General features: G+C 45.7%; 1 protein-coding gene across 1 annotated transcript in view; it reads right to left on the bottom strand.

Annotated features, from left to right (window-relative positions):
* DNMBP (dynamin binding protein) overlaps nt 1-25,291 on the bottom strand; it is a 534,728-nt gene that overhangs the window by 320,300 nt on the left and 189,137 nt on the right. The gene's annotated exons all lie outside the window — the stretch shown is intronic.

Here is a 25,291-nt window from a genome sequence, read left to right as displayed (position 1 = left end):
TGTTTACTGTGATGTTTAGTTATTTCTTTCTTTTGTCATCCTATTATCATGTAATAAAGAAACCCTAGAGCATATAATTTGTTTGCATTCCTTGTGAGGGAAGGTTGAGACCCTTTTTTACCAAGTACTTAAAGAGGGATGGGCGATTCCCCTCTAATGGGTAATTGTTGATAGGGAAGGGAAAGTGCCTCCCATCAGGGATGTCTAAATTACATTGCCAGGAGGAGCATGCGTTGTTTACCCTCTCGGAAAGGGAGGTGTTGTGACTTGTTGTTATTTGCGAGCTCCTCAGCAATGGTCTTATATGTTGTCAGTGTTTATTCCTTTCTTGGGTAAGTATTGTGAAATGTGGTGTCTTTCTGGAACTGAGAAAGGATGTGGTAAGTAATGACCTGGTGACTGACAGAAGCACCAAAACATACGGAGAAATTTGTCATTACAAATTGGCGTAGTCAGCAGGATATGAACGTTGATTTAAAAAGGGAAAATATTGTTGTTTTTTTAGCAATTGAAAGCAGACTCTCAGATATCAGTTGATTTAGGAGTGAGCTAATTGTGTTGGGTTGAACGAGAATTGCTGTGGGTTTAAATGTGTTTTGTATAAAGGGCTTGTGAATAGCTTTTTTACGTCAGGCAGAAAGGGCGGGATCCCTTTACAGTGTTCAGTAAAAAGAAATGCATTTAAAATGTGCGCAGCTGCAACGTGAATGTAACATCTCAGAATATAACCCTGAAAGGTGGGATGATGTTTCAGACAGAGATAGTGGGATTATTTTTAATGTGTTGTTTAACGTGCAGCCACAATTTGAGCATTTGCCAAAAGAGCTGAAGGAAATGTTAATTGATGTCCAGTGTGAAAATATTCCTTTGACAACAGACTTAAACGTGCATGATTTACATGTGAAAAATGTTACAGAAAATCTAGTCAGGTTGCCAATTGCACAGGCTGTTTTAATTAATCCTTCCGAAGAGTTTTCAGTCAGATAAGAAGACCCGTGTTTTAGAATTAATCACCAGTGGTGGAAATAAATCAGACCTAACAGTGCACGATACATTTTGCTTTAAAAGAAAAATGCAAGCATATGATTTTGAAAGTGTACAACAGCGAATTGAGTATGACTGGCTACTTCCAGGTTTAAAAAATGTATTTTGTGATTTTAACCAAAAGCAATGTGTCTATTTTAGCTACAGTGGAGTGAAGGGACTTTTCAATTCAGATGCTGAACAAATGCCCTTGACTATGTGCTTTGGCACACTAAAAGATACTGGACAAAACAGCGTGAGAGGAAATGTGATTTGCTTATGGGAGGTCGCACTAGTGGTAAAATGGCCCTTATAGACAGAATAGCAGTTGGGGAGGATTTCACAGAAGCAGGGTTGGTGACCCCAACAACTAATGTTTAAAATGATTTTATGTAGCTGGTGCGCAAATGTGATAATTCTTTGCCCATGATAGTTGACCGTTACAAATTAAACAAACATAGACCTTCTTTGACTGATGCTACCCCAGATAGTACAGAAATGTAATGTGATGTTGTTATGCAACTTTTTAAGGTTGTCAATGTTTTATACCTGATAGTTTAAATTTGCTTGAATTAGCTAAACAGAAGAGCAGAGCATTTAGAAATAGAACCCAGGATTTTAATGGAAGTCAACAGAGGTTGAGTCTGTTTTTGTGTATTAGACGAAAGTAAGGGTTTTTTGACATCATGCTGTTCCATTTAAGAATGGAAAATTCCACAGCTTTTGGGTTGTGAACGGCTGGGTACTGACATGCTTTGACCTTGAGGAGATAACATGCATTCCACAGAGCCTCCTCTTCCCCGGGCTCTTTGTAAGGGAGGGGGGCGATCGCAGGAGCAGTCTCTTCTCTGTTTGTTATGTTTGGCAAGCACCCAAATTGTGTCCATGGAAGAGCTCTGTGTATAGACTTTGAAGCTTCCTTTAATTGGAAAGATAGGGAGGCTTGCACAAAGGTGCAGGCTTCATCACCATCATGCCCCATCCTTATGAGGAGGTAGGCAGGGCAGACAGAAGTTGGCAGGCGCTTCCCTCTTGGAATGTGGGCTCTTTGTAAGGGAGGGGGTTGCGAGGCAGAGCAGCCCGTCTCCTGCTTGTTATGGTTGATACTGAGCCAGCCCTGGGACGCGGACATTTCTGAAGGGAGGGGTATGCTAGCTGGGAGTGAGAATAGCGTACAGTTGATGGCCCCAGCCCTTCTGGCTGTGTAAGGAAAAATTTGATTTTGCCCAAATAAACTTAGAGAATATAATGCAGGTAGCATTCTTAAGCTATTCCCCAGATCTAGAGGAGAGCTGTGCAGACAGAAATTAAAATATTGGACTTTGAGAGATGTAAAAAGAAAATTATGTGCTTTTGAATTGAAGTTTTTTGCAAGACATGTGATACTTGTTTATCGTTTCAGGTTGCTGGGATGGGCTGCGAGTGATTCCTTGCCCCGCCCTGTTTGTGTTTTTGTCTTTTTTATTTTTATTTTGTTATGTTAGTTTATTATTTTGAAAGTGGAACTTCCAAAGCCTGGAGCCAGACCGGAGCGGACGGTGATGTCCTGTGGCTGATGTCAGACCGGAGCTGATGATCTATGGAGAACCAGATCAGATGGGGTTCTTCCTTGTCAAGGGGATACTGATGAAGATGGATGCCAGAGGGCTGTCATCTACATAGATAGACTGCTTCTTTCTAAGTGAAAAAGGGATCAGCGGTGTTTGCTGCACTTGGAACTGTCCCCTTCGAGTGAGGCTGACTTTAAAAGAATGAGAGCTGTGTGTCTTTCGCACAGGAGAACTGCGTGTGCACCCTGACAAGAGACAGTGGTGTTTTTTGTATTGCTTTTTTCACAGAAAAGAACACTTTTTTCCCATAGAGACTTTGTGCTGCACTGGGAGTAGATATTTTCTGAGCTACAGTTGGCTGCCTTGGCAGTAGAATTTGCAGTTTCATTATTAGAGGTTCAAATGACACCAGCTGAATTATTTTTAGATATTTCACCCGAGTTCTTGTTTTAGGTAATGCAATAAGTTTAAAAAGAACAAAAAGAGAAAACCAGTTAATTATGATCTGCTTTGAATTCAATGTTTTTGAGTAGTCACTTTAACACAAGAGTTATTGCTTATGTTTTTGATTCTGTGGTGCAGTTTTTACTCTTTCAAATATGGCCTACAGTCTTGAATGTTTCACTCTGACAATTTAGTTTTTATGGTTTTGCCTTTAAATGAGACATGCAATGTTTCAATGACATTCAGATCTTCAGTTAGGTTTTATTTAGTTGCTGATTATTATGCATTGATACTGCTTTTACAGTTCAGATACAGTGTCCCAATGATGGTTTTGTTTTTCTAGTTACTTTGCAATCATGCCTATTTTGCAGTTAAAAGATGCAGTCATAGCTGTGTCTTTCGTTCAGTGATTTTATTGTTGATATATGTGAATGGTGATGTTCAAGGGTCAAGGGGTGTAATGTAGTGAATGAGCCACTTTAGTGGTCTGATGATTTGTGATGACCCTCGATCACCACCATTGTGTACTGATTTTAGTGTGCTATGTTACTTTAGCCTTAATGTAGGATGGTCTTGCATAACAATAATCTTGCCAAAGAACAGAAGGTATGGGATGTCGAGGTGCAGAGTTGTGGGTGATGGTGCACACATGTGCTTCATAGTGGATACTGAGGGATTAAGTGCATAGTGTTATTTGAGTTAGGTGAATTATGACTTTAGCCTATTGGCTTTGACGTGGTAAAATAGCATTCTGCTTTCCAAGTAGTAGAGGCCTATGCTTGAGCAACTCCATATTCTAAACTGCAGCCATCTTCTGAGCCTCTGTAGGTGAGAGGTGATATTTGAGATTACATGTGTTGTTCACCGGCAGTGAACCAGAGCAGACCAGTTCTTATCAGGAGGAATGTGCCTTCTTCGCATTGGTGCCAGAACAAAAGCTTGGCCAGCTGCTGTTCGGTGCTTGGTGTGGAAAAGTACAGGAATCTTGTGAGAAAGGTAGGCGGGTTCTTCCAGAAGCTTGGATAGAGTTCTATATTAGAGAAAGGGGGTCCGAGAGAGATGCAGAGAGAGTTTTCGCAGAGATTGAGAGAGTTTCTGAGAGGCAGAGAGCTTCTGAGATGCTGAGAGATGCTGAGATGCTGAGCTGAGATGCTGGTCTGGTGTTTTGGCGGTCTGATGATACATCACGTTGCAGACGTGCAGTCGTGTGTGTGCAACAGAGAGTCCGGACACAACCAGAGAGAGAGGGAAAGAGAGACGGACCCTTCTTCAGATGATAAGATGCATAAGATTATGGTGAGGTGTTCTATGTATATCTAACTTTATCTAACTATGCTTTTATTTACAGGCTCTATGTATATGTATGTGTTGATGATTGCCACTAATGTTTACTGTGATGTTTAGTTATTTCTTTCTTTTGTCATCCTATTATCATGTAATAAAGAAACCCTAGAGCATATAATTTGTTTGCATTCCTTGTGAGGGAAGGTTGAGACCCTTTTTTACCAAGTACTTACAGAGGGATGGGCGATTCCCCTCTAATGGGTAATTGTTGATAGGGAAGGGAAAGTGCCTCCCATCAGGGATGTCTAAATTACATTGCCAGGAGGAGCATGCGTTGTTTACCCTCTCGGAAAGGGAGGTGTTGTGACTTGTTGTTATTTGCGAGCTCCTCAGCAATGGTCTTATATGTTGTCAGTGTTTATTCCTTTCTTGGGTAAGTATTGTGAAATGTGGTGTCTTTCTGGAACTGAGAAAGGATGTGGTAAGTAATGACCTGGTGACTGACAGAAGCACCAAAACATACGGAGAAATTTGTCATTACACATGCGTGGCCAGTGTAGGTCGCGTGCTGAGGGCCAGATTTGTGGCTGTGGCTCTGCATGAGTTTAAAGAGATGTGTGATACTATACTTGTGCATAAGAGATGCTAATCAGCTTCTGTGGCCATGCAGTTTGTGCAGTAAATTGCCATGCAGGTGGTCATGCAAATGAATAGCAATCCTGGGCTGTCCTAGATTGAGTGCCCTGGTGTGATTCTGTTTAAACGAGTTCAAGGGCACTTTCAACAAGTCGTTCATATTTTTGGGGGTCTTCTCCCTTTAACAAACACGAGGGTGTTTCATGTTTTCATCCTCTAAGCAAGAAAACGGAAGTTGTCCGTTTGGGGGTGTTCTGTTTCCATGCTCAGCAGTCAAAAAAACTAGGAAATCACTTTTGATACTGCCTACTATTGTGCACAGACAGATGCTACCCATGGTCACTTTTGTGAGCAGGATAACCCAGCAAAGCGTGTCTCTTGAAATATAATGGTGTCGAACAGGAAGTCTCAATAACTTGGTTGTATGTATATGAAAATACAATAAAAAGAAGTTAAAAAAAAAAAAAAAGGAAGTCTCAATAACTTAACCGGAAGTAGGCAGGGAATGAACAGGTAGTGCTATTATTTTCCTTTGCATGGATATCCTTTCTCGGAAACGCCAAGGTAGCAGAATTGTTACCCAGCACTCATTGACCTTCTATGACCTCAAAGGGTTAACCTCATCTTCTATCCTTAAACTTTCAACAGTCTTTTTACAACTAAGGACTTCGGAAAAAGGTCAAGGAGGTGGACTGCAGAAAGCAAACATGGCGCCTTGGTTCTTGCTGCTGTTTTCAGGACTCTTTAAAACTAGGGGTAGAAAGGAATGTGTACGAAATGCCAAAATGTAAGCCAGGTGTAGTATCTACTACTTTTCATTGATGGCTGTGTGGACTTGCATTTTCATCATTGTAGACAAGAGGAAACTACCTGCTTTGGTAGCCTCTTTCAAACATGCTGTGTTGTTGGCGAACGGCATACTGACCCTTTTAATATAGTTGATTTTCTGTTGATATTGGGCTTGTGATGGTAGGGTCTTCTGGTCTAAGGCTTGACAGGTGATGCCATTCTTGTGTACTGTCAATCAGTGTGTACTACGGAGAGCCAATGCCACTGCAGCTGGAAGTAAGATTGATTAGTCGTATTGTCCATAAGCTCCTGTGGTCTCTTAGAGGGCTTTTTAGGTCGAGACTGGGCAGCACATGTGCTGCTGCTTGGCATGCAGTAGTGGAGTATGGCTTTGAAGCACCACCCACTCTCTGTCCATATTTTTAATTGGCTTGTATCATTCCCCTTTTAACACGCTGGCTTCCGAATCGTTATTAGGCTTGTTAGTCACTCTTTCGTACCGCCTTGTCTGCATATGTAACCTCTCATAGCGACTGGCCCTTTTACTTCTGTTGCGACACGGTATGTCTTATTTAGACTGTTAGCACTGGAAGCATGCCGAGCTCAGCGCCCTACTGAAGAAACCAACAGCGGACCCCACCGACCTCAAAAACCTCCGCCCCATCTCGCTCCTCCCTTTTCCTGCCAAAGTCATCGAGAAGATCGCCAACAGACAGCTTGCCGCCTTCCTCGAGACGAATGGATCCCTCGACCCCTCGCAGTCCGGCTTCAGAGCCAACCACAGCACCGAGACCGCCCTCATCGCAGCCACCGACGACATCCGAGCCCTTCTCGACAACGGGGAAACAGCGGCACTCATCCTCCTGGACCTCTCCACCGCGTTCGACACTGTCTGCCACCGCACCCTAGTCCAACGCCTCAGCAACACCGGCATCCAAGAGAAGGCATTGAAGTGGATCAGCTCGTTCCTCGCTGGAAGAACACAGAGAGTCCGCCTCCCCCCGTTTCGTTCCGAGGACACCGAAGTCATCTGCGGCGTCCCGCAAGGATCATCACTCAGCCCCACCCTCTTCAACGTCTACATGAGACCTCTCGCAGCCATCGCACGCCAACACAACCTCAACATCATCTCCTACGCCGACGACACCCAGCTGATCCTCTCCTTCACCAGAGACCCCGACACCGCCAGAACCAGCCTCCACGAAGGGATGAAAGACGTCGCCGAGTGGATGAAGAACAGCCGCTTGAAACTGAACTCAGACAAGACGGAAGTCCTCATCCTTGGACCATCACCTTCCCCCTGGGACGACTCCTGGTGGCCCCCAGCCCTGGGCACCGCCCCCAAGCCGACAGACCACGCACGCAACCTGGGCTTCATCCTGGACTTCTCCCTCTCGATGACCAGACAAGTCAACGCCGTCTCCTCTTCTTGCTTTCACACCCTCCGCATGCTCCGCAAGATCTTCCGATGGTCCCCAATCGAAACCAGGAAGACAGTCACCCAGGCCCTCGTCACCAGCCTGCTGGACTACGGAAACACCCTCTACGCCGGAACCACAGCCAAGCTACAGAAAAGACTACAACGCATCTAGAACGCCTCCGCCCGACTCATCCTGGACATCCCTCGACGCAGCCACATCTCCGGCCACCTGAAGAACCTGCACTGGCTCCCCGTCAACAAGAGGATCACGTTCAGGCTCCTCACCCACGCACACAAGTCTCTCCACAACCTGGGCCCCAAGTACCTCAACGACCGCCTGACCTTCCACACGCCCACCCACCAGCTACGGTCCGCTAGCCTCGCCCTCGCCGCCGTACCACGCATCCGAAGAGCCACCGCCGGAGGCAGATCCTTCTCCTACCTGGCGGCCAAGACATGGAACTCCCTCCCCACCCACTTTCGGCTGACCCAGGACCACCTCGCCTTCAGGAGACAACTCAAGACCTGGCTGTTCGAGTAGTAGCAGCCCCCTTCCCCCAAGCGCCTTGAGACCCTTCCGGGTGAGTAGCGCGCTATACAAGTGTTATGATTGATTGATTGATTGATTTTCTATAATGGGTTTCTCCTACTGCAGGCACGACCTGCTTTCCTCGCCATGCGCGCTTTCACTTTCAAGCAGCCCCGGACAATGGCAGCTGCTTCTTTGAAGTGAAATAGGTCTTGCATTTACAAAACTTTGAGCTATTGCCATTGTGACAATAGCTTAAACCCTTGTAAATGCGAGACCGGTTGCATTGCAAATGCTTGTTCTGTTTAGTTACTAATCCAATAGATCTTTTGAGTGGGGTGGAGAGAAACGAAGAAACAACAGGGGGAGGGGGAGGTAACAGCAGAGAAACAATGGTCAGGTTGAAAGTGGAGGAAGCCAAAGCATCCCAGGTAGGACGGGGTGGGGGCGGGGGAGGAAGACAAAGCAGTACAGGGGGAGGGGAGGAAGCCAAAGCAACACGGAAAAGGGTGGGAGGGGAAGCCTTGATGTGCCAACTTTTTTGCCATGGGCCTATGCACGCGCATACACATTTAGTTGATTGTAGGCACTATTTCCAGCTTTAATGGGATGCGTGCCTTCTTTCACAAGCAAAGCACATACAAGCCCCAATGGGTCATATAGGACTCTCGAAGTACTTCATTCAGCCTTCCATATACCAATACAGCATATACATTGAAAGTGTATACATTTTCCTACCAAAGATATAGCAGTATGAAACATGTTAACTATGCCCCCACAAGAAAAATAATGATTAGATTACTCAACATAGAAAAACCCTGGGTTAAGGCGACCAATCATTAAAAAAAATCAATTTCCTCACTAGCGTTGGGGCCCAAGTAGGTCACCCTTGCTGCACATGGAACAAGGCCCAAGCAAAAAGATGGTGGTGGGATTGCTAGATGCAGTTTCTATTTTTATAGCATAGAATGGCAGAAAGCCTGCTTTGGGCATCAACGCTAGGAGCGATGGCATTGAGGCATGGGCAGAGTAGATAGCCTTCTTCGCAGAGCTGGAGGCATCTTTCCTTCTACAGAATTACAGTTGTTTCACTATATTTCCTTTCTTGCATTAGAGGACAAGTGCATACTTGCTGTGCCAGTATTGCTTTGGACCTTGAAGCAATGGGCCAAAGGAGAAGAAAATTGAAGACGAGGTGACACCTTAGTTTGTACATAAGAGAAATGAGAGCAAGAAAGATGGCAGAGGTGGCCTTTTTCGCAAGCAGAAGTTATTAGCGAAGCAGTTGCACTGGGGTCCAGGTGTCTATGGGTCCCGCTGCATCACAATAAAGAATGGCTTACTTTAAAAATGGGGCATGGGGGCTCATTAACCTTCTAGCATAACGGCAGAGGGAACCTGTGCTGCAAAACATAGGGGGGAAATGCAGTAGCTCATTTCTTTTCGGAAAGGGACAGACAGCCCGTTTCAAGACTGAAGTGATGAGCTGGCATTGTGTGGAAGCTGTGGTGAAAAGACTGAAGTGATTGGCTGGCATTGTGTGGAAGCTGTGAAAAGACTGAAGTGATGGGCTGGCATTGTGTGGAAGCTGTGAAAAAAACTGAAGAGATAGCCCGCATCGCAGGGCCGCAGCTGCAGTTGCACGGTGGCCCAAGAGTGTAAGGGACGCTTAGCACCCCAATTATGGGGAGTAGTGTTTTTGGTCAATTTTGGTTTTGTTTGATACACTTGCTCTTTTATAAGTCTTACATTGTGTGTGGATTATAAGCTACTTGAAAATGACTTTATAATTCCCACCCCCAGCGATCGAGACATGCCCCTCCCACTCACCAGATTTTTGTCATAATGTTTTGGAGGGGGGGCTGACTTCACAATATTTTAATTAGGGTTGGGGGGGGACACGTGCAAAAAAGTTCGAAGACCTCTTCCTTAATGGTACTTTCAATATAAAGCTAACAGCGAGTCAGCGTCCACAATGTAAACACAAAGTGTTGATGTAAAAAACACTGAAGGGGTCTCATGCTGAGGTTAATTCCCAGATGATTTAGAAGGATGGTTGTAAACAACACACACAGTCCTAAAACCATCTCATAACACTAACCACCATTTCCCTTCCAGTTCTTTTAAAAATAAGAAAAGTGATGAAAGGGCCCTGGCTCCGCTTCCTTCTATTCCCGCAGGTGGAGATGCTCCACAGACGGGATCAGGATGTGCAAACAATGGGAGGAAGGAAGGGAGGGGGTGCATTTAGCACAAGAGCTTCCCTGGTGAATGTGGTGATTAAGGACAACACTTAAGAATGAACTGAGATATCGGTCTGTGCGGTAGATTTATTTTTGATTTCAATATTTACCACGCTGCATACATCTCAAAGCAACTTTTAGTGAAGTCTGTTCATAGCATAGATGTCCACACATTTATAAAATGTAAATGTAGCAAGATGAAATGGTGTCAATATATTTCACATGTTAACATAACAGTGTTCACAGCGGATCTGGCACTCGGTTGACTCGTGGGAAGGGTGCATATCGAGGTTTAGAGACCGCCGAAAGCATTAATAATAGTCTCCAAGATCAATTATGAAACCATCCGATCAATGTGCCAGCAGGGAAGTTTATTCCTTCCGTTCCACTAGCCCCCATTCCTCCTTTCCCTCCTGTGCTCAATGCCGCTGTTTCCAATGAGTTGTGTCTTGAAATACATTTAAAAAGCAATCATTTAACATTAGTAACAGAACCTGCCTACCTATCGCCCTTTAAACAATCCAAAGATTAATCTGAACAGATCTAATTACCTAATTATTATGGCTGCTAATAATCAGCCCCACATGAAATGTCCAGAAGTGTAAACGACATGGTTTAATGGAAGAGAGTCAAATTAATCGTCAATGTTGCATCACAGTAAGAGGAAGTAAGGCAATACCACCGTCGATCTGCCTTTCTGGACCACTTCCACCATCCACCCTGTTCTAGTGACCGGCCCTGCCCATCCTCCTCCTCCTCCTTACAGACTTCCACCATCTACTGCCCTTTAGCCTGTACCTTCTATAGGTCTCCTCATTGCCCTCTGCCCACTCTTACATCATGCTGCAATTTGGAAGTAGGTATCTTTTCACTAACCAGATGCCTCAAAAGTACTTCACTACTTCTGCGAGGTGGGCGCTGTACATCGGCTGTACAACAACCACCACTACAGTGGTACACCAAGTCCACCAATGGCTCTACTGCAGATAATAATTACAAGTTAAAAAAAACTTCGAGGAAAAGCATTTACAAGAGCTTTGGTGGCCATACTATTACAGCCTTCACCCTCCTCTCATTTCTATTTGCTGTCTTGGTCGTGTGTATACCTAGTTTATTGTATTGTTACCAATAGCACAAGATTCACAGACGGTGACATCCTATCTTTCTGGTGGTTTGTGAGGCACAAGTCAAAAGGCATACCATAGACACTGTGGACCTTTCCTTTGTGCTGCCAGTGTCATATGTCTGCTTCAGGCAAAGACAAGCTCTTTAGGCTGGTCCTTGTGCACACATCCCGTGTGTGAATTAGGTCGACTGCACTTTAGAGTGCAGCTTGCAGCTGAGCTCCAGACTACACTTTTATTGCTAATATTGTTCCTGGTTCTTAAACCTTGCTGTGAACGAACTGTGAAAACTGCTAATACATTTAATTTCATTGTCGATGCCCTGCCAGGAAAAGAACAGACAATCAAACAAGCATTTACAATGCAATGGTTTTGCCTTTGTTAAAGTTAGAGCTATTGGCATTGCTCTTGACATTATTTTTATTTATGTTTTTTTAACATAAATAATGGCATTGTCATTTACAATGCCACTAGCTTTATCTCTCGCAAATGACACACACAAACACACACAGAGCCCCCCCCACACACACACCCACACAGATCCCCCCACACACACAGCCACACAGAGCCCCCCACACACACAGCCACACAGAGCCCCCCACACACACAGCCACACAGAGCCCTCCACACACACCCACACAGCACAAGCAGGCAACAGGGGCACATGGAGGCACAAGCAGGCAACAGGGGCACACGGAGGCACAAGCAGGCAACAGGGGCACACGGAGGCACAAGCAGGCAACAGGGGCACACGGAGGCACAAGCAGGCAACAAGGGCACACGGAGGCACAAGCAGGCAACAGGGGCACACGGAGGCACAAGCAGGCAACGGGGGCACACGGAGGCACAAGCAGGCAATAGGGGCACACGGAGGTTCAAGCAGGCAATAGGGGCACACGGAGGCACAACCAGGCAACAGGCGCACACGGAGGCACAAGCAGGCAACAGGGGCACACGGAGGCACAAGCAGGCAACAGGGGCACGAAAACGGAGGCACAAGCAGGCAACAGGGGCACACGGAGGCACAAGCAGGCAACAGGGGCACACAGAGGCACAAGCAGGCAACAGGGGCACACAGAGGCACAAGCAGGCAACAGGGGCACACGGAGGCACAAGCAGGCAACAGGGGCACACGGAGGCACAAGCATGCAACAGGGGCACAAGCAGGCAACAGGGGCACGAAAACTGAGGCACAAGCAGGCGACAGGGGCACACGGAGGCACAAGCAGGCAACAGGGGCACACTGAGGCACAAGCAGGCAACAGGGGCACACGGAGGCACAAGCAGGCAACAGGGGCACACGGAGGCACAAGCAGGCAACAGGGTCATGAAAACAAGCACAAGCAGGCAAAAGGGTCACAAGCATGAATTGTAATTTAGACGGGGCTGAAGTGGAGAACGGTCAGTTCGGGAAGTAGTGCGGCTGGTGCAGTGGTACCAGGCCGAAAGGTGAGAGGGGCTGTCTGCACCCCAGTTTGGACAGTTTCCACTACCTAACAGGGATTGGTGGGAGGGGGGCGTACTTCTTGCTTGCTTTAGGGCTGTTACTTCGGGGACGCAGTGCACGCTGCTGCCTGCTGCCGCCGGGACACGACAACAGGCAGGGAGAGGACAGGCTAGGAGAGAGCAGGGAGGGGACAGGCTGGGAGAGGGCAGGGAGGGGACAGTCTGGGAGAGGGCAGGCTGGGAGAGGGCAGGTTGGGAGAGGGCAGGTTGGGAGAGGGCAGGCTGGAAGTGGACAGGCTGGAAGTTTAAAGGCTGGGAAAGGACAGGCTGGGAAAGGACAGGCTGGAAGTGGACAGGCTGGGAGAGGACAGGCTGGGAGAGGACAGGCTGGGAAAGGGCAGGGACCATAAAATACATAGATATAAAATCATTTAAGATCCCCCGTCTTGTAACCATGTAACAGACAGACATAGAAAGTAAAAAAATATAAAACATTTATTAATCTTCATAGCGCCTCGAGAGGCTTCGCACCTCCTCCCCTACAAAAAGGGAACGAAAGATACTTATGTAAGGAGAGGATGTATGCAATGCAGCGCCTTGAAGCGAGACCGGGGACTCTGAGATGTCCCCAAGCGCTGCCTGCCGAGAATGGATCAGAAAAGGTGTAACCGCAATGCAGCGCCTGGAAGCGAAGACTTGAGGCTCGGAGCTCCCGCCACACCCACCCTCTGCATAGAAAGTGCCAAAGTTGGTATACACTTAATGCAGCGCCTTGAAGACAGACTCTGGCCTGTCAACGCGGTGGGGGCGGGGGGAGAGGGCTGGGGTTAAGGCTTCGGCGGAGGACGGCCAGGGAGCCGGGTTCAACGGGGTCACCTTGACTCTGACCTTGGACATGTCTGTAGACCCTGGTGCAGCGCCTTGAAGCGGACCATGGGCTTCAGAGTCGCCCACATCCACAGGACGACATGGAGGAGAGGGGGGGGGGCGGGGGGGGGAGGGGTACGTGCAGCGCTTTGAAGCGTACCCCACAATCCACAAGAGTAATATCGGATGGGAAGGCAACACCGCGAGGACGTGGCCTAAGGACCAGAGCGGCTGACTGTGGCACTGAAGAAACAAGTTCGAGTCTCGCATCGTCTCAACATCCTGTGATCCTCGGCACACCACTATATCTCCTGTGCCTGAAATAGGATGTGACCGCGTGTGATGTCACCGCTGCTCATATAAAGCGCTCCAATACCTTCGGTCGAGATAGCCTATATAAAACTGAAAATATATAGCAAGCATTGGCAAAGCCAGGTCCCGCCTATGTAAGAGCTGTTGGCTTTGTCAATGTGTTGAAGCCTATTACACACCAGCCTGGCTGCGGTTCAGCATGGGAATGTAATTACCATATTGATTTGCACTTCACTCCGATCTGAGGCGGGCTGGGCTGTCGGGAGGGCGGTGTGACCTGCGGCAGGCAGCGTCGAGAGCCTGATTGCACGGCCTGAGAGCTGGAGGGATGCTGTGAATCAGCTAGAGCGGCAGGTTGGAGAGGCACTTCTCCGGTCTCCCCGCGGGCGCCGCCATAGTGCTTGCCGTCTTCCTCTCCTTCTTCCCCGGGCTGCGGGGGGCGGGCACTTCCGGCCGGCCGCGCTAGGATTGGCCGGCCGGCCAGTCACGGGGCAGGAGAGACGCAGAAGTGCCGGCAATGCCGGACCAGACTCGGGGGCGTTCCCGGCGTCGCGTGACGTCGGCAAAAGGGAAAGAATGTCAGGAACGCCCCCGTGTCTGGTCCGGCATTGACGGACAAAGCACCCTACAGTTCTCAACAGGATTTCGCCTGCGCGAAAAAGCTGCGCAGAGCGCAGCTTTCGCTAGGCAAAACCTAAAAAGGATTGCTGAACAGATAAACGTCTACAAACGAAGCATTTTTATTGTTTCGTTTTACTTATAGGTGGACTTCTAGAATACGCAGGGCCATTCAAGGGCACTCCTTGGACCTAAAATGGCAATCAGAAACGGAAGTGCCTGCAAGAGTCACCTAACTTCACGAAACCAAAAGGCTATCAGAAACAAACCACAAGTAGCATCGTTCACAGTCCACCGAGGCTGGAAAGGGAGCGTGTTCTACTGCGAAGTGCATAATACAGCACGGCATGCACCGCCATACTGAAGGAGGGTACATTTTAAGGAAATGGCTACTCTGAGGTCACTCTGCGCAAATATTTTCAACAGATGTAACTCACGAGGGGCTTGTCCACATATACCACACACGATCAAACACAATGTTGGCTATACTGTGCACTGACATCCAGTGAAGACTTACTCAAAACTGGTGGAACTTGAAGCTCTGGCATCAAACTGTACTTAAATATTGCTGCACTGTTGAGATCTCAAAAGAGTGAAAATGTTGGTTATGGGCTGGCATACCTCTCTATACCAGGCATTGTCATAATCCAGAAACAACACAATCACTGGATTCCGCATGGAGGTCTGAGCTCTGTTCCAAGCAAGATGTTTGCTTATCAAGATGATTCAGAAGAAGGTGGTACAGCTTGTACTTGGGCGGCTCCCAGCAGACCGTGTTCCATCAACACTGACCATATATTTTCCACCACATAGGATGGGATAGTTTGAGCTTCCGCCCCTTGGACACAAGCCAGGGAAAAGCGAAGGCCAAAGCAAGTGAAATTGCAGGAGCTGAAAGCATAATTTTAATGAGATTTCAAAGACGTGAACACTAGGATCATTTACAGAGGGCCTCTGAAAACAGTATTGAATTTTTGTTGCCAAAACAATCAATAAAACCTTGTAAACCTAGGACAGAATTAGCTTTCTTCTCTCATTTTTGACACAAAGTAACAAAATAAGTAATGAAATGAAATACACCCAGAGTATTTACTGTTTGTTATCAAAGACAAAAGACCGATAAAGGATTCACATCAAATCTCTGAGGATAAAATGTGTAATTTGCTGATTGTGAAACTCATTTTCTTGTATATTAATTGAGGTGTTGTGGCAGATTGTACTACGTGGATAAGATCTCATACAAAACCAAAAAATCCACTAGCATGAATGAAAATCAAACATTAAGAACAATGACCAACGTCTTCCACGAGTTTCACCAAGAATGTATAGGAGGCAAAGAACAACTCCTTCTCTAACATGGTTGAAATTACATTTGGTTCGCAAGTGAATTTCAGAAGTAAGGGTTTAACTAATTACTACATAATGAGGTTTGACCAATGCTAGTCTATTTAATTGTGTTTTATTTTTAGTAGCTTATTTTATTTTTTTGCTCCCAATTCATTAATGGTATTGTTGTTCACGTTTTCTATATGGGAGACCAGGAGTAATACATTTCTGGTGATACATGAATTGCTCTCACAGATGACTGCCAACATTCAATATACTCAACGTTCAACATCCTTCACTGGCATGAGATACGCATTCGTTTCTTGAGCTCCTATGTCGCTATTCTGATAGATGTATTTTGTTTAATGCAGATTATTTATTAACATACCACATGGGGACAAGAAGGAAGTATTGTTGAAGTATGAATACCTCAAAGTTATTTTTCTGAAAACACCAATTTATAATATTGATCATCTTGCACTTTCCCTTTTCATTATCGAAATCGCTTGTAGTAGCTTGTTATTTTGGGGAAATGTAAATGTATCAACAGCTATGATTTCTGAAGTCAATATTACCATAGAATTTTACAAATTCTATTAAAAACGTTGAAGACCTCTGCAAAACACATTTTATGTCCTTTAAGGGTTAAGGTTGTCATTCAAATTCTAACTGTACCATCAGCTCGTTCATAACTGCAGTAACGGCTTTGTGATTGATAATTTCCTGGCTTTTTCTCGATCGAAACACCTACTACTAGAGTGGTTGGTTTGGTCTCTCAATGCACTACAACGATGCGCAAAAGTGTGCTGCAGGGTAATGAAAAAATAAATGTAGGGCAAGCTGTGAGTTTTTCTATGTTAATTTTTATACTGGGAGGCGTACAATCGCCTGAAGGCCAGAATGGGCATTCTCAAAATGTACTGAGATATCTGTTAAACAATGATATTGAAAACCAATAATACATGCCATTACAAGACACAGGGACTTATTCCCTGTGATCTGAAGTAAAAAAAACAACCCATAGGTGGTCAGGGTAAAGGGACCTGAGGGACGCCACCTGGGGCCAAAATAAAAAAATAAAAAAGATTTTTGTGCTGCACATCCTATGGGACCCTCACAGGACCAGCGAAGACCTGAGAGGTCTTGCAGGACTCTTAAAGGACCTAATATGGACCTCCCGTGTGGTCCCATCGGAGCACTGCAGTATTTAAAAAAAAAGCCATGGTGTGCATGAGGGATGGGCCAGGCCCTGTTGCCAAACGAACGCCACACACAGCATATTCACCCATATACTGCATACAGGCCCTGTACCTAATTCCCCACGGGTGGCCAACCCCAGTCATGCACAGCTGGTGGGGTTTTGGGCATCTGCAGGTGATTGGACTCAGGCCCTGCTGCCAACACCATTCTGCGCACTGTCCAAGGCCGTGAACAGAGAGGCAACTGGCCATCCACGTGGAGTTGGGTGCTGGACCTGGCTGCAGTCTAGTTCAGACGTCTAACCACCTAGTGCACACGGTTAAAAGGTATGCTAAGAGAGAGATTTTGGTGAATATGTTAAAAAACACATCATATGACCATTGTGAAACCATTCAATAGGGCGTTGGTCTTGAAATAGTTCTACACACTATAGGTGCAGACAATTTTCTTTTCACTTTAATGGGATTACCCACTTAAATATTTTGCATGATCTACATTTTTTAATTAAAAGATTGTCAGGTATACAGTTACCACTGTAAAGACACTTTTTTTCCGAGCTCTGTGGACTACACTGTAATTTAGTAAGATACACAACACACATTCCTGAGATGGGCAAAGTGGTATACAACCTTTAAGCCTTGGTTACAAAACTAGTGATAGATAAAACACTTTTAAGTGGGATACCACTTTATCCTACATTATTAAACAGTCTCCAATGCTACAAAAACTTCCGCAAAGTTCTGGAAATATACATTCACACTTTATAAATAAATGTTCTTGCTGCATAGAATTGGTCTATAGCATTGCATTGAACTATTTATTGTGGGTACGTGCGCACATATCCACGGTGGAACGGAAGGTTTGGCTTTTCTCCCTTTTTTTTTTTTGGAAAAGGGTTTGACTTTCGGTCTCAGCCTTCATTCAAACAGCTCTGCAATCCACATTAGAAACGCTCAGCCTTTATCTTGTTGAAAAGGGAGCAATACTTGCACCCCAAACTTTAATGATTGGTAAACAGAGGAGCACATAACTTTCAACATACACAATCATACATGCGTCTAGGGCTGACGCTATGTCCAATCTATAGATCCACACATGTACACTCAGTAAACCTATGCTGCATATGACAATAGTGTAATCAGTGAGGTTATCAATGATGTAATTTGCGATACCATCAGTGATCATCAATAATGTCATTTAACTTGTACTGAGTGATGTCATATGTGAGGGCATAAGCAGTGTATAACAAGGGTGCAAGGTATAGTTAGCTCAGTATTCTGTAACTGATTATTTAACCATAGAATTTCTGTTTTAAAACAATTGTTTTTGTCATTACAAGACCTAACTAGAACGTCACTTTAACCTTTGTTTTTGTCAGAATACATATAGGCACACACACATTTATTTATTGATGTTTTGTATAGTGCGAATTTCACCCAAAGTTATCACAGCGCTTTACAGAGTTAGCACTGAAGCAATTATACATGTTACATAAAGCGTAAATGAAAACATAGAAACGGTATAAAAAAGAAGTACTCAATTGACAGTAGGATATGTAAACGTTATAGCAGAAATTACATGAGTTACATAAAGATTAAATAAAAATACATATATTTATTTGAGAGTTTTATATAACGCTGGCTAGATCCTGATGAGGTTGTGTAATATTCCAGCCTTGGAAAATAAGTAATTCTTCTGCTTGCATAACTGCTACCCAACTGTGATCCAAGTAATTCGATTATGAAAGTGCTGGTAAAGCAGATTACAACCGCTGTGTACTTTATATTCACTGGATGTCGCAGTTCCAAAGCTTAATGGTCAGTTTAACTATGACATTATTTTGCCCTGAATAAGATAAATGGAGGGGTTTTGGGTCAGCAATCTGCATTTGTCTGTTAAAATTGGCATTCATATTTTGCTTCACCCACCACTGCGTTCAGCATGGGAAAATAGGTCATCCCACTTCAGCCATTGGCTCCCTTGATTTTGGTAACTGCATTTTCTTGATTATCAGCTAGATTCATGAAGCCAAATTGCGATCGCAATAGCTGCGAATTAGCAATTACGATCGCAATTTGAAGAAAAAGAATTCAGGATAGTGAAATTGCGAAAAAATAGAAATCGCTAAATAAAAATTGCGAATTCGCAAATAAATTTGCAGAATTCTGGAAGAAGGCCATTAGCGAATCTGAAATTGCGAGAAACCATGGAATCTGCGAATTCATTTGCGAAATCGCGAAATATTCGCAACCGCTATTCATGAAAATTCGCAAAATGCGAAAAACCCGTAAATCACTATTTGCGACACGCAAATTAAGAAGAACACAAACCAGGTGGTAACCAGTAAGGAAAACATTTTTTTTTCAAAAAAACGTTAACAAACTACCAACAGGTGCAGGCCTGATCAAACACATTTAAGGACATGCAGCTGGAGCCTGAGGACTTTCACAATGCCAGGACTCTACATGGTGGTGAGGCGGCGAAGGCTACAGCGAGCAGCACGGAACAGACGTAGGATCCAGGAGCGGATATTCCGCCAGCGGGTCACCCTTCTGGGCCAAACCAGGGAGCAAATTTACGCTAAGTACCGCCTGACTGGGGCAATGATCATCAAGCTGATCCGGGACCTAGACCCCCTGATGCAGCACCCAACAAGGAGGACCAATGCCGTGCCCACACATGTCCAGGTATTGTGCAGCCTGCACCTTCTGGCCTCCGGAAGCTTCCAGGGGATGGTCGCTGTTGCAGGGGGGATATCCCAGCCCACCATGTCCCGCTGCCTAAGGAGTTTCCTGGAGGCTATGCTGACCCGGCTACACCACTACATCTCATTCCCCACCAGCCAACAGGACCTGAATGAGACCAAGCTTCAATTTTACAACGTTGCACAATTTCCACATGTTATAGGATGCATTGACTGTACCCACATCCACATCTGCCCACCAGCACAAACGGAGTGCATGTACCGCAACCGCAAAAACTACCACTCCCTCAATATCCAGATGGTGTGCAATGCAAAGACATTCATGACAGACATAGTGGCACAGTACCCGGGGAGCACACATGACTCCTTCATTTTCCGGCACAGCGGCATCCACACACGACTGGCCAGGGGAGACTTTGGGGAAGGACACCTACTAGGTAAGTACACATGCCCCAAAATAGTACACTGTGATCATGTAACTGCGCAGAACAGGCACTCACCCTCTGCTCCTTTCATTCAGGTGACAGCGGCTATGGTCTCCGTGAGTACCTCCTCACCCCATACCTCAACCCTGCAACACCACAGCAACGGCGTTATAATGCTGCACACATAAGCACAAGAAATTGTATTGAGAGGACATTTGGCCTTTTGAAGAGCAGGTTCCGAATACTTCACAAGACTGGTGGGGCCATAAAATACGAGCCTGAGGTCTGCTGCCGCATCGTGGCCGTGTGTGCTATCCTCCACAACATAGCTACCAAGCGCAGGATACCAGTAGAGATCTCTGGCAGTGAGTCGGAAGGGGATTACCGACCACCTGCACATGTGCGTCATGCACGCGGGGAGAATCCTGCAGAAGACACAGGCGCCGTAACCAAATCTGCATGAACTGTTTTTAGTGCACCCACTCCCCACACCCAAGACTTCACTCATGCATGACAATAGTAATAATGACATGAGTCAGGTTAAGTTTAACAGAATATTTCTTATTGTTTTTTGCACAATAAATTGGGAATACCCCAAACTGTAACATGATTGCCATATTGCGTCATATGTCCCATGTTCTTGAGGAGGGCATGCTTGTAGCAGCAGCATGGCCCTTCATGATACCAATCAAATGTTTAATGCCGCCTCCGGGCAGATGCTCCCAACCTTCTCTCCAGCTCCTCCTCCTGATTTTGCCGTGAGGCAGCAGAGGGCCTTGTGCTGCGGCGGGGTGCTATCACCAGTGACATGGATTGGCTACTATGGCTGGAATTAGCCTCACTAGTGTCGTCCCCCCCCCGGCTGGCCATGGCCAGTTGCCTGCATACCCTGAACTGCAGTTGTCACTTGCTCCAGAGCTCTCGCGACGTCCTGACAGCACTGGACCATTTGCATCTGCATGGCCAAGGAGCGTCGTGAGAGCTGGGAGGTCGCGTTGCCAATGATATAATTGGATCGTGTGTATGCAGACAGGCGGGTCAGCAGCTGCCGGTGTCTGCGCCGGTTGAGGTTCTGATGGCTATGCATGGCCTGGGTGTTGGCCTCAACAGCAGCGGTCATCCTCTCCATACGGTCTGTCAGCTGACCAACATTCCTGGCGGTCTTGTTTAGCTGGAGATGTATAGCAGCGAGATGACGTGCTTGTGTCTGGTGGACGTGGAGCATTCGGCGCTCAATGGAGAGCCCAGGTGCCCGCACGTTCAACCCCCTGCCAGCGCGTGATGTGGTATTGCGCAGCTCCCTCACCAGTCCGCTGGACTGGCTCCTCGCAGCCACAGGGCGGCGGGTTTGTCTGCGTGCTGCTGCTGGTGTTGTCAGCCCCACTGGTGTTTGAGTCACTCGCTGTGGTACTGCTGCGCCTGTTTGCGCAGAGGTGGCACTGTCCACAGGGGCTGGTGGTGTGATGACCGCGGGTGCGGCAGCTTGCCCTGATGGTCCTGGCTGTGGGGATGGATGTACGTCTCCCTCAGTGTCCTCTGTTACTTCTTCAATCTGCAGGGCATCGCTGTCCGTACTGGGTACTTCAGCGCCACCTGTGATGTAAAGTGGACGTTGATTAGTGACATGTCACTTACACATTGGAGCTCCCTACATGCATGCGGGCTGCCATTCCCTGACTAGCTGCAGGATTGCCTCTCACTGTACAGGTCTGGCTGTATGGGACTAGATGGTAATTGTGGTCAGACTACATGTCCCACAATGCAATAGGAATTTTGTGGTGTGCTTTGCCTGCTTGACTGGGGTTTGTAATGGGATGAACTGGGGTCATGGCCATTGTTAGGGGACAGGGTTGCAGTCGTATGTCACATACCTTGTGTATCTTTGGTGAGTCGGGAGGAGTCCAGCTGGATTACCCCCACGCATGCCTGCGGGTTCAGGGTGTCCTCTACTCGGTCCTCAAGTGGGGTGTTGGGTGGGACAGTGGGCTCCCCTCCTCCTGTCGCAACACGCTCCCCCAGCCTCTCTGCTATCTTCTCCTTGGCCCGCCCTCTGAGGTCATACCATCGTTTTTTGACTTCATCCACAGAGCGCTGGGTGACCCCCACAGAATTCACTTTTGCGCGGATGCGCACCCAAATCCTCCTTTTATCGGCCTCGGGTACCCTTCTCGAGTCCTTCCCGAAGAGGCGGTTGTGGTCCTTGCACACTCCCTCTATCAGGTGTTCTAACTCCTGTTCAGAAAATTTAATTTTCCTTTTTCTCCCTGTGGAAGTTTCACCTGCAGCTTCCTGTCACATGTTGTACACTGGGGTGTCACCTGGATTTCACCTGTAGGTACTCTGGAGGGGAGCTCTGGCAATACTGCTTCCACTTCAGGCTCACAATGCTGAATGAGGGTGGAACCTGCCTACTTCCTGGTTATGATGTCATCACTGTGCTCAGAATGCGACTTCCCGTTTTTGCGATCTCGCAATTAGCGAGATCGCAATTTGCAATATCGGTAATTGGGAAATCGCTATTTCAACAGGGGTATTGGCGGATTTTCCGGGACTCGCAATCGGCGATTGCGGCCGATTGCGAATAGCTTTATTTATTCACATTTTTTCATGAATGCCATTCTGCGATTTGTAAATTGTGATTCGCTTTTTCTCGCAATTTAGGAATCGCAGAGTTTGACATTAATGAATCTAGCTGTATATGTAAACATACTTCTAAAACGTAGTGCTCTTCAGTGCCACATTTGGTGGGATAATATTTCCTTTCAAATTATTTTAAATGTACTATTGTTTTCCGTTTAAACTTTAAGTTTCTTCTAAATAAGCATGTATATTTGCTTTTAACTTCAGGCCTGCCAAGGTTAGCCCTCTTGACCTTAAAAATGCTTGTTTGTAAATATTACTCGTTTAAGTCAGGTCAAGGTGAGAAGCATCTTTTGAAGACTCGATCTTCAGCCATGTGGGCTGTGCTAATATTACAAATAGTAGAGGAGTCAACAGTGAGAAGAAAAAGGAGGAAGGACTGTGGCATCTGGTGAACTATACCATCAGATCTGTTTGGAATATTTCATCTCCAGTGACCTTCTTATCGCCTCCTTGTTCGGTTTTGGTTTTAAAGCAGTCTAGCACTATCAATGCCAAATCTATATGCCTGAGAAAGAAGAAATCATACAAGGAATCAAAGATCCAGGAGAAGAATGAAAGCATTATAGTGGATGCATGTATTTAAATTTAGTAAGTACCATTAGCATATAACACGCCGTTAATTCTTTATTTGAATGAGGATGATGACCTGATGGATGTTCTTTGGACCAGGCACATCATCTGTTCAACATCAAGGTAGGGTTTCTGCTGAAAACATGTTAAGTTCAGTCAGACCCCAACTGTGTAATATTGACAGGAGTAGCCTACCCATACCATTCATTGTCAGTTCAAATCCAGGATGGGACACATGAGTTTTCATTTTTATTTTTTATTTTAGGTAAATAATTTTACATCCGTACAATGCTGACAAGCAAAAATCCGAACAATACAAAACTTAAATTAGGCTCCTGAAATGAAAAATAAAAATGTCATCCACAACAGCCATAATCCAAATTGGCATTCTCTAACTTGGGGAGGATTCTGCTTTATAACAAGGCAGTATCAAGTGTTTGACAAGGTGTTCAGCCCTCTGACCTCTTACCAACGCGGGAATGTCTGTACATTGATGCCAGAGGCACTAGCTGCATTTTAAAATGGTGTGTGAATTACTTTTCTAATTATTTCCAGTTGCCAAAGGTGCAACAAATTACTTTTGAAAAGAAAGCTTTGCTCAGAGAAGCCAAACAAAACTATAACTGGACATGCCACATAAACAGTTGTCCTGTTTAAGTAGAACATATAACATTTTGAGAGAAGAAGCTATTCTCTGGACAACGGCGTCTGTGTCACAAAAAACTAAAACCATCTGAAAATGTAAATATGCTCTCAAAGTATCTCACCATCGCCTATAGCATAAAAGTTATTGTTTGTTGTTTTAAAAAAAGTCCCCACAGCGCTTCATGCATCAGAAACATACCGCCAAGCTCTGGGTAGTGCTAAAATACGCTGGGGTGACATGAGTACTCTGAATAAAAGCTCCTCGTAAAGACAATGAGTGCACTACACCTCTATCTGGCACGGTCAGTACACATAAGGGGTGACTGACAGCATTCAGGAGTATGCTAAGCAGTAGTACAGGCACATACTCTTTTACGTACTCTTACATTATTTATGAATCGGTCCAAAATGTTCATCTTCCTATTGGTAACAATTTAGGAAGGGCACAGTCCTTTCAATTTGTACTAACTGTATAAGGGTGTTTCCGCTTTAGACCAATTCACAAAGTGATAGGCACTCTACCGTGGCTTTGTGAATCACCCCCACTGTTTTCAGTTAATCAGCGGAATCTGTCCCGATGAACATTTTTTTAAAAGTAGTTCGATTTTCTTGCCTGGAAAGCAGCAACATGGGAGCAAAGGACAACTTAATCACAGTGGCCCTCAATCACATATAGATAGCCTATTTTTAATGTGCATGCATTGGTCTCAATGTGTAGTCCATTTCCGGGTACATTGTGCACTTGGACCAATGAGCCCTATCCACCGTGAGTAAGTGAAGCACTAGCGATCCTCATGCTGGGAGATCTAATGGGCTTCAGACTTACTATGAGGTTATTAGGTGTGGCAAGAATGACTTCCAGTGGGGACTGCGAAAAGAGTAGGCACAAGCAATGATGGTGGATTGAGGAAGTGGGTGCAAAGTGAGAAAGGCCTCTAAGGACTGCAACATGGGTGTGACCTATGATGCAAAAATAAGTTGTAAAGTCATACTTCACTCGATAAAGCAAGCTGTGTCCCACTCTGTATGCCACATTAAATCGAGGAGTGGGTAACGGTAAACGTCAGGTAAAGATGAAAAACAAGAATGTGCAATGAACTAAATAGTGTAAACCTGAATGTGTCTGATCCAATATGAAGTCGGTTGTTTTACTTATTGTTAAAACTATTCTTCATCTATTGTGGTGAATTGAATTGCACCCATTATCTGATTTTCTTTTGCAGTCCATTCCATACTTTGGCAGTTCAATTGCATCCATTCCACGGCTAGTGACGTTTCATTTCAATTCTAAAGCCTGAGTGTTGTTAGTAAGAAGCCAGGAGGCACAGAAAAGGGTAAATATGTTGTAGTAGTTCTCATTGTCATACAATTAATCTCTCAGTGACTGTTGATCATGGATTGAAGATAGAGGACTTTTAGGTGGTCTGTTTGGGCCCTTGGGGTAAATGCTGTTATCTAACGCAAGGCTCCCGCTTTTTGTTTTCTTCAAGGTG

This window comes from Lissotriton helveticus, chromosome 5_1 (assembly GCF_964261635.1).
Source record: "Lissotriton helveticus chromosome 5_1, aLisHel1.1, whole genome shotgun sequence".
In the NCBI taxonomy this organism is placed as follows: domain Eukaryota; kingdom Metazoa; phylum Chordata; class Amphibia; order Caudata; family Salamandridae; genus Lissotriton; species Lissotriton helveticus.
Note: the sequence above shows the minus strand (reverse complement) of the source record. Positions and strands in the feature narration are given on the sequence as shown.